The sequence below is a fragment of the Vicugna pacos genome, chromosome 15 (genome assembly GCF_048564905.1).
Source record: "Vicugna pacos chromosome 15, VicPac4, whole genome shotgun sequence".
Taxonomy (NCBI): domain Eukaryota; kingdom Metazoa; phylum Chordata; class Mammalia; order Artiodactyla; family Camelidae; genus Vicugna; species Vicugna pacos.
In genome coordinates this window covers 22,469,067-22,487,358 of record NC_133001.1, presented here as the reverse complement: position 1 = coordinate 22,487,358, position 18,292 = coordinate 22,469,067, and positions in this window count along the sequence as shown.

Genomic DNA, 18,292 nt, shown 5'->3' with positions numbered 1-18,292 from the left:
ACCAGCAGCTGGCCTTGATGGCCTCTCCCTTGCAAGCATGCCATCGTCCTGGTTTCCTCGACGCCCTTCTCCTGCTTTCTCTCTCGTCTTCTAGCCATCCCTTTACGGAGTTTTAGGAGGTGAATACCCAGTGTCCTTCTCTTCCCCAACAAGCTCTGTAGCCAGCCAGAGACAAACTCATGATTCAAACAACTAGAGATAAAAATATTACCTTTTCATTAGAACATGCAGTCTGTATCATGCACCTGTCTTTGGCCAACGCTATTCTTTGTAATACCCCCCACACCCACCATTTGCCTAACTCCTTAGTCTTTAAGATGCACAAAGTGACTACTGATTGTAGACAGGTCTGACACCACCCAGCTGAAGTTAAATATGTCTTATCTCAAACATCATAATGCCCTGTTTTCCTCTTTTATATATTTTATAATCCAAATATTGCTGAGTTCCCACTTGTTTGTGAGCTTCTTGAGGGTAGTGAGCAGTTGTGTAGAACAGGCAGTCAATAAATATTTGCCAAACTAATAAGCAAATTTTTTTTAACTGATTGCTCCTTTTTTCCTATTTTAAAGTTACCAAATTTAGAGTTTCTTCTCCCGGTATACTTCTTATTGTAGTACCTAGTAATAAAGAAGCTGAAGGGCATAGAATAAACCTATCTGAAGAGCACAGCCCATCCAAAGGGATCAAGAGCCTCCCGTGTGCTCTTATTTAAGAAATACATTGAGAAAAAAATATTACACATACACATATATTTCACAATAGAAAACCTTTTGTGTCTCAACAGTATTTTTTCTCTGGAAGAAGAAATTTTTTTTCTCCTGTTTCACACTAATTTCTCCCACAAAATTCTCAAAAAAGTTTTCCTTTCTTCACTAAATTTTCTCTGAAGTGGAAGAGAGAATTTTTTTCAACCAATATGAATATTAGTCTTTCAATGAAATATTCCTAAGTCAAAAGGATATGAAACTAAATATTACTTTTAAAATGGTACTTTATAAATTATATGCTGAAACTTACATATAAGAAAAACTGGCTTTCAGCCCCAGGACCATTAATTACCTCAACACTGTAAATTAACAATCAGCAAAGCAAGACAGGAAACCTGTATATGTTCCCAAATTCAGATGTGATAAACGTGGTGCCGATCTTACATTGTTCTTTTGGACAACATGGTACCTTTGAGGACCATCATCCCATGGCTCTTGGTGGGAGACAGAGAACACCTCCCACTACAGAAGCCAGATATTTCTTTCCCAGCCTGTCTTGGAGCTGGGTGTAGACTGTGACCAAGCTCTGCCAATCAAGTAAGTTGAGCTGGTCTCTGAGTTGACCCAGTATAGCAGGCCCCGTATGTAACGCTTCCTAGTGAGAGCTACGGCAGCTACATGCAGTTTCTGGACACAGCTGGGGCAGCTGGAGCAGAGCTCCTGGTGGCAGCACGTAGTGCTCCGAGCTGGGGGGTCTGGATAAGCTGCAGCATCTCTGCCCAGGCATGCAACGATGGTTTCTCCTCTGCAGCTGCTCTGAGGTGGACTTTAGGCATTGTTCCTGGTTGCATACCTCTCTGCCTAGTTCTCTAGCCCTCCCGGGGGTGCCCTGAGCTATCTAATTCCCCTTAATAAATTCCCTTTCTGCCTCCAACAGCCAGAGTTCATTTTTATTGTTTGCGGCTAGGAGCCCTGATACAGAAATAAATGTTTCTATGTGATAAATCCCTCCGAGTTTTCCCCTCAGTAGAAGAGAACAGAAGGAGAGAGGAGGAGGAAGGGAGAGAGGACGGGTGTGTGCGATCTATGACATAAGTCAGCATTTAACCAAATGTCTGTGGGTCACTTGCACCAGAGTCATGTGGAACGTGCTTGTCCAAATGTTGGTGCCTTTTCCACCCCTCAGACCCTGAGTCCAAATTCCTGCAGAAAGCCTGTGAAACTACATTTCTAACAAACAAGCCCAAAGGATTATTATAAACAACAAAGTTTGGGAGCCACAGCCATAAAACAGAATCCTCAAGGATCAGGACTATTCCTTACTTATGTCTGTACCCGCCAGTCCCCGTCCATTAACTGCTAGAAGAGTGTCTGTTGTTACAAAGTTGACAATTATTTAACACTGGACAAGTCACCTGATAACTTGGGTTTCAGTTTTCTTAAAGCACTTTCAGCTTGTGACATAGTGGTGAACAGAAAAATTTGAAAAGTAAATGACCAATGTTAATTATTTCATAATCTGAAGAATTAATGAAATTACAGCAGTAATGATAAGTGCCTCTATAGATAAAATTATACATTGATACTCAAAGTGGGACGATTTAAATGTAAATAGATTAAAATGAATATAAATAATGATGAGATCTTGAGACCCATTTTCATTATAAGGAAATCAAAATATGTACAGGCCCTCCCCTTAAGAAAAACACAGGAATTTATATTATAAAAGATGGAACATCTTTTCTGTAATGTGTATAACAGCTCCATTTCTAGGGATTTAAACCTGTAAGTTTATAATTAATCCTCCAACAAAATTTCCAGATGCTGTAATAGCATGTTATAATAGCAATACCATCTTAACAGCAACCTTACAAAATACTAACACTCCAGTTCTTATCTACCTCAAACTATCTGCAGTCTCTCATCCATGTCTTTAAAGACATTCTCCTGTTGTTGACGCTTAGACAATTTTACGGCTGACTTAGTTACTAAATATTGCATTGTTCCCCCGTCATCCCCTACATTTCCTAGTCTCCTTGCAATTAGATGAAGTCATGCAACTACTTCTGCCAGTGAAGTGGTGATGACATTGACATGTGCTGCTTCCAGTCCAAGGCAATGAAAATCCACGTGAAATCCTACAGTTCTCTCCTTCCCCACTATGGGGACTAAGAAACTAGGTAGGCAGAAGGTTCTAGACGGGACAGCTAGAGAGTGTTGAAGCCTAGGCCACTATATGGTGGGGCTGGGCCTCCTAACAGCCCTGCAGGAATAAAATTCCTGAGAAGTAAACTTCTACTGCGTCCATCCTCTGAGCATTTAGATTGTTCCTGCATCACAACTAAACTAGTATCATATTTTCTAATATAAGCATCCTCCCCATTCTGTAATTTATGAGCAAAGAGGTGAGTTGCATGCAGGGACTAGAGTGAAGAAGGTCAGCTGTGCACCTTTCTTCACAGAGACTGGCAGCCCCTACCCATCTCCACCACAGTGCAAGTGGAAGCACGAATCAGCCCACGCAAAGGTGTGCACTATCTGCTCTGGAGCCATCTAGAGTTTTCGGGGTATAAGAAACTGAAACTACCCAGGAACTAATTTCATAATGATTCTCTTAGAAGTATTTTAAAAGAGAAAATTTAGAGAATGACCTGCATTTCATCCATGACAACAAACTCACTCTTTATGAGTGGAAGACACTATCCATATATAATACACGGGAAAATGCCTGTGCCTCTAAAAATTCTGTTACATTAACAAAAATAATTTATTCTTTTGGTTTTAAACTTTTATTAGTTGGAATAAAACTAAAACTGCAAGCATTCTGCACAGGCAGGGTCTAAGCTAATCAACACTCACAGAAAATTTGAATTTGTTACTTGAAAATCCTTCTGTATTATAGAAGACACTTAATGTCTAAATTCTTATCAGATATACATGAGAGGACAGAGGCTTTGCTCACCCACTTACCTTGCTGTGCATTCAGTGATGGAACCTGTTCCCCACAAAAACAAGTGTGTAGCCATTAATCGCTTCTGAACATAACCGACCGTTGTCCTCTTGACCTTCTTCCTCAGTCTAGGGATGGAAATTTCTCCTGCCAGACACTTTGGTGAAGCTACCAAAGTGCCCATATCTGCATTCTCTCCCAGCGGAGAATGAAACTAAGGAAGACCAGTAGAGTGAGACACGAACTGAATTCACTGAATGGCTGTCTGAGCAACAAGGCTCGTCTCCCAGCACAGGCACCAGTTTCAAGGCAGAACCAGCATCAACACACTGGACTGAGCTCTCAGTCTGTGCAACAGGGCTAGATGCTGCCTATACACTTCCTAGGAGGTGACCCCATGAGTCAGCTTCTTCTCTGGAGCTGTCTTGGTTCCTGTCTATTTAAAAAAAAAATAGCATATCTATGTCTAAACAGTTCTATCCATCTCTGTAGGAGATTTTCTATTGTGCAATTGCACGATTAGAATAATAAACCTTTCGGCGAATGAAGAGTATGAGGAAAAGCACTCTCAGTGACATTTTCAAAGCATTGGTGTCTGTATTAACTGTCAAGTCTAAAATCAGTTTACAGGAATAAGTCGGGAAGTATTAGGCAAATTAGACAAATTAGGCCACATTTTCTAGAATGAAACACAAGCTGGGTGTCAGACTGTCACATTATGGTATCTGTCCCTGCCTCAGAATGAAATGGGCATCGACTCATGGACCAAAGCCTGGTTGGCAGATGTGTTGGTTTCTAAGGCTCTTCTTCACGAGTAAATACAAACCATGCTTGAATTTAACGGTATCTTTGATGGTGTACACACATTCACAGGGAAGCTAGCTTGTTTCATTGTGATAATATGCATCATTACCTCCCCCCACCGGCATTTACTATTCTAATTTGAATACCTCCTCACTTCGCAAATGGAGGTAGCATGGAAATGCAACCAGGCCTTGGACTCAGTTCAATCTGGATTTGATCCCGATTCTGCTACTTTCTAGCTGTGAAACCATGAAGAATGCACTCAACCACTCTGAACATCTGCTCCTCTATAAAATATTTACTTCACAGTGTTATTGGAGAAGCTAAATGGGCACATCAAGTGCCCAGTAAATGACATATTCCATTAATGATATATTCACAAATAAGTCTTACCCATCTCGTCTACAAGTTTAAAGATTATGGAAGGGTAAGAAGTTTTCTTGGCCTAATCCTGACCTTAAGGAATTCTCTTCTTCCAGACATCTGTCAAGATTACAAGAACCAATTATCTAACGCAAAGATCCAGACCTACTATATTCAAGGCAAGATTTGAAGATATAAAATAAACTCTGACAAGAATATACAATGGAGAAAAGACTGTCTCTTCAGAAAGTGGTGATGGGAAAGCTGGACAGCTGCATGTAAATGAACAAAGTTAGAACACTCCCTCACATCATACACAAAATAAATTCAAATGCCTTAAGGACTCAAATATAAGACATGACACCATAACACTCCTAGAAGAGAACAGAGTCAAAACATTCTCTGATGTAAATCGCAAATGATTTCTTAGGTCAATCTCCCAAGGCAATAGAAATAAAAGCAAAAATAAACAAATGGGGCCTAACCAAACATTATCTTTTACACAGCAAAGGAAATCATAAACAAAATGAAAAGACAACCTATAGACTTGGAGAAAATATTTGCAAATGATGCTACCGACAAAGGGCTTAATTTCCAAAATATACAAAAAGCTCACGTAACTCAATAATAAGAAACTAAACAAGCCAATCAAAAAATGGGCAGAAGATCTAAATAGACATTTTCTCAAAGACATACAGTTGGCCAATAGGCAGATGAAAAGATGCTCAACATGGCTAATTATTAGAGAAATGCAAATCAAGTGAGGTATCACCTCATACCAGTTAGAATGGCCATCATTAAAAAGTCTACAAATAATCAACGCTAGAGACGATGTGGAGAGAAGAGACTCCTCCCACACTGCTGGTGGGAATGTAATTTGATGCAGCCACTATGGAACACAGTATGGAAGTTCCTTTAAAAAGTAAAAATAGAGTTACCTTATGATCCAGCAATCCCACTCCAGGGCAGGTATCCAGAAAAGACAAGAGCTCTAATTAGAAAAAAGATACATGCACCTCAGTGTTCATAGTGGCACTATTCACAGTAGCCAAAACATGGAAACAATCTAAATATCCACTGACAGATGACTGGTTAAAAAAACATGTGGTAAATATATACAATGGAATTATCACTCAGCCATAGAAAAGAATGAAATAATGCCATCTAAAGCAACATGGATGAACCTAGAGATCATCATACTAAGTGAAGTAAGACAGAGAAAGACAACTATCATATGATATCTCTTATATGTGGAATACTAAAAAATGATACAAATGAACTTATTTGCAAAACAAAATCAGACTCAAAGACGTAGGAAACAAACTTCTGATTACCAAAGGAAAAGGAGGGGGAGGGATAAACTGGGAGTATGGGATTAACAGATGCACACTACCGTAAGTGAAATAAACAAGGATCTACTGTATAGCACGGGGAACTATATTCAATATCTTACAATAAACTATAATGGAAAAGAATCCAAAGAAGAATATAGATGTATACATATATATGTATAACCAAATCAGGTTGCTGTATACCTGAAACTAATGAAACATTGTAAATCAACTATACTTAAATTTTGAAAAATCTGCCTTGACAACTACAAGGTATTCAGAAAGTACTCAAGACAGAAGCTCAGGTGACTGTAAATTCAGGGACTTTAAAAATACATCACAAAAGAGCCATGCCCATTTGAAGTCCTTCCAGATCCCAGTAATTGGCAGTCTCTCAAAAACTGAAACTCCATTAATCTTGAAAATGGTGCCACTATGTTAACGACAAAGTCCAATTTTTCCTTGAAAATACTAAAACAAAGCAGGCAAAATGTTCTGACTTTCAAACATTAAAACAGAAAATGGTTAATTTTATATTTTAGTAAATTCACTTCTATCTAAACAATTTTCTAATTTCACTATTAATTTGTTGCCTTTGTTATTTATTGATACTTTCCAACTTCACACTGATTCTCTTACAATATTTTCTGTTTCCAAATATTTCAGAAACACTTTGGCTGAAAAATTTCCGTAACTAATCTATATTGAGCTATGCACTGTTCTCTCAAAACCCTGCTATTTGTGAAGAACATCACTAATGAAGTGTTAAACAATTAGAAGAGAAATGTTAAGTGGAAATTAAGTTCATTTCAGTTAGTCATCATCCTGTGGTTATCTCTGTAAAGTCATGTGATTTCACCACAACCCTGTAGAATGTAGATCTGGAATTTTAAAAACTTGGTTTTGCTTCATGTTAGCCTCATTCTTATTTGGTAAAAGAGCTGGTTGACTCTGCTAATAGGGGAATTTTTCTCACAAAGCACTTAAAAATTAATAAATGACATCACCATGAATTTACTCAGACGATATAGTAAGCATCAGATTTGACTACCATGAGAACAAAAATATATAGTTATTTATGTTATTATAGAAAAAGGATCTAAAGGCATGAAATGTGCTTAATCATGTCTATTTCCTCTGCTCTTCATAAAATACATCTTTAATGGGAAAAGATAGAACTTCATCTTTTTTTTTGACGTTCTACAATTTCCTTAATCAGTAGAATCTAAACAAATGATAAAAACCAATTTAGACTGCCATTAAAAATGCTGTGTGTGAACAAAGTGTTCTTCAGAACTCCAATAGTAAGGAATTCCAATGGTAATAAGAGGAATGCACAGGATTGTTTAATCTGAATAGTTAATGAGGATGTCCTTTAAATAAAGTGAGACAGAACAGATGTGTTGATACATTGCCCCAATATCTTCTTCAGTGATATTACCAATAAAGGCTTTCCTACATGCTGTCTTCAAAGCATTCAGCACAAGACTGCAGCTATGGGCACACAGTCCATCTTCTGTAGATATCCCACCTTTTCTAGACACTTACTGTTTCACTACAGATCATATGAAAACCAAAGAACCTCAGTAAATGGTGAGCCCTCTTTTTTGACACCTTGAAGCGTAACGTAGTTGTCATAGGTTCTAAACTCATATTAACATCATATACTTAGTCCCTAATCAAGCTTCTGATTGACTCATTTAGAGTCATTTTCATCTTAGAAATTTAGAGAACATTCTATGCTTCAAATTCAAATAGTGACCGACTTCTGAATTTAAGACGACTGTTCTTCTTTTGGCCAGGTGAGGTGTCTATTTTCCCAACTAACGGAGAGAGAAAACATTGTGTCAAGCTTTGTAAAGACTGTCATTAACAGATAACTTAGTAAACAGAGAAGAGATAGTGAGGGTATTTCATTGTCTGCTGTATTAGGAGGTTTAACCCTAGGAAACCATTATTTCTAAATAAACAGAAGAAAGAATAACAACAAAAAAGAAGAGCATTCTTTAATATATGATTTAATAATTTAAAGAAAAATTTTTATATGCAATAAAATTTTGAGACGATTACACGCCAAAATTTTAGTCACTTACTTATTTGGAAAGGAAATGGTACTTTTCCTTTTCTTAGCTTTGTTTTTCTCTGTTTCCTATGGTTACTATAATGATTCTACATTAATAACTATATTAAAACCTTTCAGGAAAAAAATAAAACTGCTGTTCAGAAATTAATGTAACTTTAAAACATGAAAAAAGTATAATTCCCCCCACCATCACCATCACCACCAAAGGATAAAAACAAGATATTAATCTGCTGAACAGTGTTTTAAGTTAACCACATTAACCTCCAGATGTTCATTATACGTGCTATCAAAAATCACCCAGCATTCTAAAAAGTGCTTCCTCATTTGAAATTCCACAAGAAATGAGTATGCGCTTTGGAAATGTCTCTTTATTAATAAGAAGAAAACAAAGTAAAGCGGTTCTTAAGAAACTAATACAAGATCCCTCCTTATCTAGGCTGTTGAAAAGTCAGAAGGGTCAGATGCAATTATAACTAGAGATGGACCAGGTGTGATATCTAAGTTTGAGGACTTCGGCGGCTAAAAATCATAAAATAGAAGCTTTCAAATATTGATGAGTGTCTACAGAAAGAGCAATAACATGAGAAATGATGGACTTTGGAGGAAGGGTTTTGAAGAAAAGTGAAATTTATAATAGAAAACTGAATGAAGCCTAATAGAATTGCCAGACTTTCAATGGGCAATTGAAAAAGGATAAGTCAAGTGGAAAAATTAAAACTGTTTCCTATAAAACTGAAAATAGAAAGAATATGCACTCTGACTTGTAAATGTGGAGAACACATAAATATTGAATTGTGCTACTTATTAATAATACATTTAAAGCATCTTAAGATCCATAAAAGAAACCTGTAGAGAAGAAAATGCAACTTATCTAGAGACATTGGCGTATCCTCTGAAGAAATCAAAAGGTAGAATCATGACCAAACAACATCATAGATAGTGCCTAGCATGAGAATATATACATCACCGCTTCCCCTCAATTTACATATTTTTCATAAATTGGGTCTAAATTTACACGTGACACTCTTCCCGGGTATTCAGAGATTTTTAACATGTGCGTAAGAAAACGAAACCATGAAAGCAAACTATGTGAGATATTTCCACCTTAGACAGAACTCAAAAAAATGACTCCCTCCATTTAAACCCACCAAAGACCACCAGAGCATGGAACTGAAACTTCTATGGGTTCCAACAAGGGTAGGAAGAAGTTTAAAGCTTGTAGTAAACTTCAAGGCATAAGTAAAATGTGGAAGAATACCAGGGCTGTAGAAACCCCAACTAACATTCTAGCATAACGTTCCAAAAACAAACACCACTACCATTTTGTCAGAAACATGAAAATGGTTATGTTGGCTCTATTTCTTCAAGGAAAATAGAAACAAGTAAGGATTATGAATGCCACTGTGTAAAGAAATCTAAAATTACTATATTCAGATTACCCGAGCCCTACCCTCTCCCCCGCACAGCCATTTCCTCCACCCTGATTCTGTGCTCCTCGCAGGGTTCAAATATGACAACACCCCCATGAATCGTAGTATCTTCTCCATATGACAGTTCTTTTACTTTTCATTTTGCTTGACTTAATACTAGGGATTGGATGAGAATTAACATTTAGGAAGTTCCGGGCACTATGCTCGGTATTTTACGTGTATTCATTCTCTCATTTAATTTATTGGTCTCAACTTCCACTAAATGGATATGCATTTGAGTTATGAAACACCTTCTTTTTGTAATAGAAACCCGTCTGAAAGAGTTGAGCCTTTACTGTCCACCCCAACTGACTTGCAAATGTAAGTTAAGTTCTGTGAAAGGAGGAGGAAGGGGAACAGGAAAAGAAGCAGCTAATTCTGGACCATCATGTATTGCTCTCGGTGAGCAGTGAGGCAGCCTTCAAGAGGATGAGGAAGGTAAGGCAATTATCAGTGTTAAGATCAGGGCATCTGGGATGAGCAATATTAGGAAACGGGAAAGGGGTACAGAAGGAAGGTGGAAGGATATTTGGGAAAACCCCTGTTTCACAAGTTCCCCAGGGACCTGTGATGGGATCAGGAAATCACTTTTCTCTTCTTCCTCTTTCTTCTGATTCCAAATAAAATGTGTCCTATTTGCTCAGTGGATACTGAATGAGCATTTTCAGGCTGACCAGGGGCTCGATTTGCCATCTTAATTCATACACACCTATGCTTATTTCCAAACATACATCTGGCTATTACCTGAATTTTTAGAGTATGATCCATTTTTAATTTTGTGACTACTTTAATGAACTATATTGATAATTATTCCCAAACCTAAGAGTTGGGGTCCTGAGAGTTTCTGTGGTAGAAAACTGGCAGTTTAAAAATGAAAGATGTCTTGGGGGATACAGAGGTGAGGAACGAGATCCCAAATGAAATTATGAAAACCTTCATGTGTACTTTTCTCTTCTCTAAAATAAACAATACTACCATCCAAATGAATGACTCTGTATACCTTTTAAAACAGAAATGTGGGGAACGCACGATAAACTTCCGTTTGCCATTCTTTGCCCTGTAAAAGTTAACCAGGATTTGCTTTTGTCACATTTTAATTACATGTTTACAATTAATTTAGTTTCACTGAATGTCATACCCCCTTCTTTCTGCTCCTACTTATCTATCCAAAGTTCAATGCTTTCTGGATTTGGTTTTTTAAAAACCGTGTCAAAATAGTTGACCCTGCCTGTGACTATTTCTCAGTGGAACCACCTTAGAATGCAGCTGGAGCCCTCTCTTCCAGCAGCTACAGGATCACAGGCTTGAGGTCTGATCTCTATTCCCTCCTTTCAGGATCTTTACCACTTCCAAGACTTCCTTACAAAAACCTTACATCTGCTCTGTCAGACACTTCCTTCCTTTTGCTCTTTCAAACCTCAATATCCCCTCCTCTTTTTTTTTTTTTCAATTTTCATTGGTACATATTAAACTGAGCATCTCATAGCTGCCAAAAAGATGTTTAGAAATAAAGCCCCAGGTATTAAAATGTCAGTGAAAAGAAACCTGATATTGGGGAGAAGTGTTGTAAAATCTTATACTCATCAAAATCAGTTCTTAAATTTCAGTGAAAATTTTGCATTGATCTATGAAGGGCTGATTAAGTAATTTCACTATTACAGTAATAAGTGCATTATCAGCTCTCTCCATAAAAACACACACACACGAAGAACGCTGTCCTTGACAGTGCAAGAAACACTGTTGAAGAAGGGAGGTATCTGGGGAGCGCTCTCTGTCAGAAGGCTGAAGACAGGTCTCAAGAAGAAATCTACAGAGGCATTTCCCTAGAAACAGATCTGCATGTCCCAGGGGCTCAGCACCCAGGACAAGATTCTAAAAAACAGCAGAAGGTGGATAACTGGGCAAAACTAATCAAAGTGTTATCTTTTTCCACAAGATGATTTTTTTTTTACATCTACTGCTTCCATGGAAACAGGTTTCTGGGCATTTTTTCTAGTAGAAATGAGCATGTATTGATTAAAACACACACTAGAGAAATCTGTAATAAAAGGACTATACCCATAAAGTGAGGTTTAACTTCTGTAAAAATATATACATGTAAATGTATATACAGACACACAAAAGATATTTGACCCTACCCACTATCACTCTATCTTACTTTATTCTTCACAGTTACTTTCTAACATCGTGTGTGCGTGTGTGTGTGTCTGTAGTTTGCCACCATTGTTGTTGTAGTTGCATCTCTATCACTAAAGCATTAGCTCCACGAGGGCAGAAATTTTGTCTTATTCTCCACTATGTGTCCAGCATCCAGAACAGTGTTTAGTCCATACAAGGTGCTCAGTAAATATTTGTTTAATGAACCAATAGCCCAAACCATTATAGCTTCTCGCCTGAACTGATGCAACTGCCAACTGTTCTGTGTGTGGCAGAGATAAGGAAAGACACAGAAGGAAGACTCCATTTCCCAGGTTCTTTGAAGGTAAACCTTGTGACTGAATTCTGGCCAATGCTATGTGGCTGTTTGCGGTCCACTTCCAGGTCCCCTGCTGAACACCCATACATTCTCTTCCTCCTTCTGCAAAGATCTTGGAGGCCATGTGTTGAATTAATATCATCGCATCACATGATAAAATGAGCCTGAGTCCTTAAAAAAACATGTGGAGTAAGGCCTTCCGCCACCAACCGTACTGGCCTGTGAAATGAAGAAGCAATGACCTTCCATTGGATAGACATCAAGATAGGAGAGCTACTTGTTATAAAAGTTAGCCTGTCCTGACGAATACACGTTCTTAGTGTTCTGTGCTGCATTCCTACAGAGCAACCAAAATGAAACTCTTTAAACAGAAATCAAATTATGTCATTTTCCAATAGCTTACCATCACAATTAAAAGAAAATCCAAATTCTTCCCAGGCCTACAAGACCCTGCAAAATCTCACCCCTGCCTACATTTTCAGCTTTATCTCTTCCTTCATTTCACTCACTATAATCCAGCCTAACAGGCCTCTCTCCTGGTCCTTAAGCACACCAAGCTGGTTTGTTCCCACTTCAGGATGACTCTGCTATTTCCTATCCAGGCCTTACAAAAAAAATTCACCTCCCCAAACAAGCCTATTTTCCCTCTTTTAACCCACTCTTGTCCCTGGTCCCTGCCCACTGCCCATAGATGTCTATCTTACCACCTCCTTTTATGTTTTATTTTTCTAATAAGGCTAATCCCCACCTGCAATTATTTAATTACTTGTTGACTTTCTTAACTCAAGGTTAAGCCCCATGACAGCAAGAACCCTGACTGTCTTACCCCCAAAATCTTCCCAACACCTAGAACAGTGCCTGGTGCATAATTGATGAATATATTCATCTAAAGATTGATATATATGAAAGCCTGGGGAGGGAGGATGTGCCAAAATGTTAATAATTGGGTGAGAGCCTGAAAGGAGCCAGCTACGTCTTTTATTTATTGGTATTTTCCATCCTCTCTAAACTTTCATCAGTGAGCATAAAGTACTTTTTAAATCACATAAAAGATTTTACTGGAAAAAACAATTTCTATCTTCTGTCATCATTTTCTACAGTGACACCTTTATAAAGTAGTTGTGTTCAAAGAGTAGAAAGAAAAGGGCTTTTGGAATCAGGGAAACTAGGCACAGCAGGAGAACTGGTTTCCCTGCTAAGCCTCAGTCTTCTCATCCGTAGAATATGGTGATTATGCAAATACGCTCCAAAGGTCCTTTCCAAATCTAACTCCACTCCCCGGGGCAACTGAAATGAAGGCTCCTGCAACATGGTGCATTTTGATGCACACATGTATTCCCTGCTTCACTGAGCTAAAGATGACTTGCTAGAATTCTGTCCAGGTGGCAACTATTAAGATGCTTTTCCCTCTTAACACAGTGGCCTTATGTGGCAGATACCAGGATTTCTAGGTCTGAGACTGTCCTAAGTTGAGTGGTGGTAGACATGACCTTTATTACTCGTGAGACAGAGTTGAGGACTGGGCCTCACTTAACCTTGGTTGGATAAGGGGAAGTTCTAGATCCAGGTGTATAACTTTTATAACTTACTGAATTGCTTGTAAAAGTGGACTTTTTAAGTTCTTTGAATTCAGGCAAAGTGAACATGCTGTTTCTCTCATTTGAGGTTCCAAAATATTCTTCCTTGAGATTCCTGAAGACATGTGTTTCATATTATCAAGAAGTTTAAATATTTTAAAAATTAAATGTATATTTCACTTTTATTTAAAAACATATTAGCCAAAAGACATATTAATGTAGAGTACAAATAAAAGAAATTAACTGAAAATAATGTTCAAGGTACTCAAAGGCCTGTGCCTGTCTACTAGAAGACAAGATGAAGGACTCTCAGATGCTTAAACTCACTTTAACTAGTACATTTGAATTTAAGAGAAGGAAATCAAAAGCTGTTCTGTACACTGAAGAATAGAAAAATGAAAATACATGGGTTCCAGGAGGCAGGAGAATAAACTCTAACAGTAGAATGGGTCATAATACCAGACATATTTGTATCTGATAATCTCAACTGAAAGAGAAATAGTATGTCAAAGTGAGTTTATAGACTGTCAAGAGGAGAGAATGATATTTTTGCATAGAAACCATTGAGCCTATGTGGAAGTCCAACGAAATTTTTAAAATCTCTGTGAAGTGCAGGATTTTTCTGAAATGAGAAGGGTCCCATGTACGGCAATATATTCCACATCCCTGGCACTCACATGCCAGAGGCTGGAAGCACCCCCTATTATAGTGACAAACCCAAACTCTGTCAGAGCTCATCTTCTCTTCTGATAGCAAGTATTTTATAAATTTCCCATTAGATTCCTGGAACAAAAGTCGTAGATCATACACATCTTCTTACACATGAATTTTAAAAATTCAATATAGTATATAAGCTCAAGGCTTAATATGAAGGAGAAACAAGAGAAAAGTAATTTATAATAAAATATTACATGTTCATAAATGCTTGAGCAGGGCTATGTTGGAAGCCATCAAGACCTAAACTAATATTTTATCCTGACATTGATGAGTAAATTTGAATTTAAAAGGTCACTTGTATGGAGAGTCTAGAAAATGAAAGAGCAAAGATAAAGGTAGACACTCAAATAAAAACCTGCATTAGGGTTAATCATAACAGAGTGGACTTATTTATACTGCTAAGGGAAAGAGCAAAACAGTCTTACTTACAAATGAGTAACAAGTCAAGACAAATTATAGATTATCAAAGCAGGAATGATGAGGTAGTATGGTATTCTTGCAGACAAGCTGTGCAATCTATATAAAAATGTCAAGTGGGGCATTAGAAAGTTATATAGGCAAGGAGTTAATTATTTGTTTTGTGGAACCATCCCACACACTGCAATACATCTGTCATCCTTGTACCCAGACAATAAATGCTAGTAGCAAATCTCATTACTGTGACAACCTAAAACATTCCCAGAGATTTCCAAAACAGCCTTTGTGAGAAACACTGACCTGGTTAATGCCTATTATCCTCAGATTAAACGTCCTTACTTACTTCCTTAAGACTGGTTTAGATCCTGCCCCTAACCCCACCCTTCGGATGTCCCTAGACATTCAAACTTTCTCACCCACAACACTTACATGAATTGTATTTGGTTTTCCAAAGTCTTGTTCTCAACTAGAATGGAAGCTCCATGAGGAAAAGGACTAATTCTGTCTTGTTCACTCCGCCATATCAAACGCCTAGGGTTGTATGTGTTTGATAAATTTTCCTGAATTAAATTCAGCAGTGCAGTTGAATTCCTTCTTGTTCTTCTTCAAGGCAAACTTAGATTATCAAATTAAAATAAATGAATATTTTAAATAGTGCCAAAACAGAGGAAAATATTTTTTTTCAAATGAGACTTATTGGCTGGAAAACATTTTGAAATGGAACACCTAGGATAGCTGGTGTCAATCTGTTCGAGATTTTATAGCAGAATTCCATAGACTGGAGGACTTACTAACAACAGAAATTTACTCCTCACAGTTCTGGGTGGTGGGAAGTCTAAAATCAAGGTACCAGCATATTCAGTGGCTGGTTAGAACTTGCTTCCTGGTTCATAGACTACTGCCATCCCCTAGTGCCCTCACATAGTGGAAGGGCTGAGGGAGCTCTCTGGGGTCTCTTTTATAAGAACACTAATCTCATTCACAAGGGCTCCACCCTTCCGACCTAATCCCTTCCCGATGGCCCCATGTCTAAGTACTATCACAGTGGGGATTAGGCTCCAAATTATAAATGTGGTGGGAGGGGAACACAAACATTCAGTTTGGTGTTTAACTTGTTAAACATATGTAACATAACTATGAAGAAACCATAGGGTAGACAAGTTACTAGAATGTCCACAGGTTTTTGAGAAAAACTTGTTTTCATTCATTTTGCAAAAAAATGAAAAAAATTAATGAAAACATTATCAAACTAGGAGATCATTATAATTTATTTTAAATTACTTGGAACTAAAGAGAACAAAGGGTAGTCTTTTTAAAACCTACAAAGTTCTAAAGATAATAGCAACAACATCCTTTTAGGGGAAATTACATGCCTTATATCAACTGAAAGTTACCAGTTCAAGTATGCCAGCTACACCCTCCATCTGGACACCAGTTATCTGAGATGACTGGCTCCAACACATTATTATCTATTAGATCCATATATTATCACTAACTCAAGACCATATTTTATTCAGATTTTTTTAGTTTTTGTCTAATATCCCTTTTCTGTTTCAGGATCCCACTCTGGACATGACATTGCATTTAGTCATCATGTTTCCACTGCTTCCCCTGGACTCAGACAATTTCTCAGACTTTCTTTGTTTTTGATGACCTTGACAGTTTTGAGGAGGACAGGTGAGAATTTTGTAGAGTACCTCTCTACTTGGATTTGTCTGATGTTTTTCCCCTAATTAGACTGGGGTTATGGATTTATATACAGATATAAAAACATATTTTCTTTACCCCGGAAGGTCACAGAGGTGAAGTGCCATTTACATCATATCGTATCAAGAGTACACACTATCAAGATGACTTATCACTGCTGATGTTCACCTTGAGCACCTGGCTGAGGTAGTGTTTGTCTTGTTTCTCTACTGTAAGAGTGCTTTACTGTGCACTTGGAAGAAGTCACCAGGCACAACCTATACTTATGGCATGGAGAGCTATGCTCCACATTTTGAGAACAGAGTTACCTACATAAATTGCTTGGAAGTCTTGTATACAAGAGATCTGTCAATTCTCTTTCTTTATTCAACCTTGTATTTATATCAGTATGGACTTGGAGATATTTATTTTATACTTTAGGATACAAATTAGTACTACTCTACTTATTTTGTTGCTCAATTTATTTAGCTTTGGCCATTGGGAACTCTTTCAAATGGCTCCTATGACCCTTTGACATGTGTCCAGGGTACTTTTGGTTTTTTGTTTGTTCATTTGTTTTGCTTTTTTTCTTTTCTTTTTGAGCATTTCTTACTTTATAGTACTACAAGTTATACTCAGCTCATCTGGTATATTCCTTTTCCAGCCCTTGAATTAGCCATTTCTCCAAGGAGCCCTTTTATTGGAGAATGGTATTTGAAACAAAAGTCTGGGCATTAGGTGTGCTCATTACTACTGGGGTATAATTGCATCTAGGGCCTCTTAGCTGACAGAACAGGAAAGTAGATGTACGTATACTAAACCATGTATATACACGTATCTGTACAAGTATGTCAATATATATTTATAGTAAGCAAAACATGCATTCACTCTGATGTCTCTAATTCTAATCCACTACCAGCTGGATCATTCTAGCCTTTTTCTCATTGATTGTCTATATAGTCTCCCACAACAGCAGAGAGAAACCATCCACCAGCCACTTACTTAACTGTTCAGTTCCAGCATATGTGTACCATTGCTTCAAAACACAAACCTGTACCTAAACTGTATTTTTCAAGTAGCTATAACAGAGCTAAAAGCTAATAGCTACAAGTTTAAACGACCAATACATACATTAATCAGTATCCTATTCACACTTTGCTCATCAACTCTAATCATTTATTTTAAGTAACACTGCTGCCCTTTTGATTCAGTCCTCAGTGGTCATCAATTTATATTAATGTGCCCCAATTTCACTTGTCAGCCAGGACCTAGATTCAGTCAATACATTCATGTAAGAATGATTGTAATCACTATACAGAATCTCATTTAAATTAACAAATTGGTGTTTTCCACAATAAATGTGTAAATAGCCTCCTGAAGCATCAAGTCATTAATTATTCTTCCCAGCTTAAAATATTAGCTTCAGATTCTTGGAAAGGAACCAGGAAAAGTGACATTGTATGCCTCAACCATTTTCCCAGCCACTATAATGAAAGCATTTCAAATTTTTGAAAAGAAACCTTTGCGGGGAAAAGATAATCTTCTGTACTATTATAGGCTCAATCTCAATGTATAAAGTCAGTCTCTTTAAAAATAGCAACATTCCTTTACTGAGCACATACTACTGACCGGCTGCTGTTCAGATGCACTGGATTTATTATGGACAATCATCTTGCCAGGCCTACAAGGTAAATACACCATCCCTATTC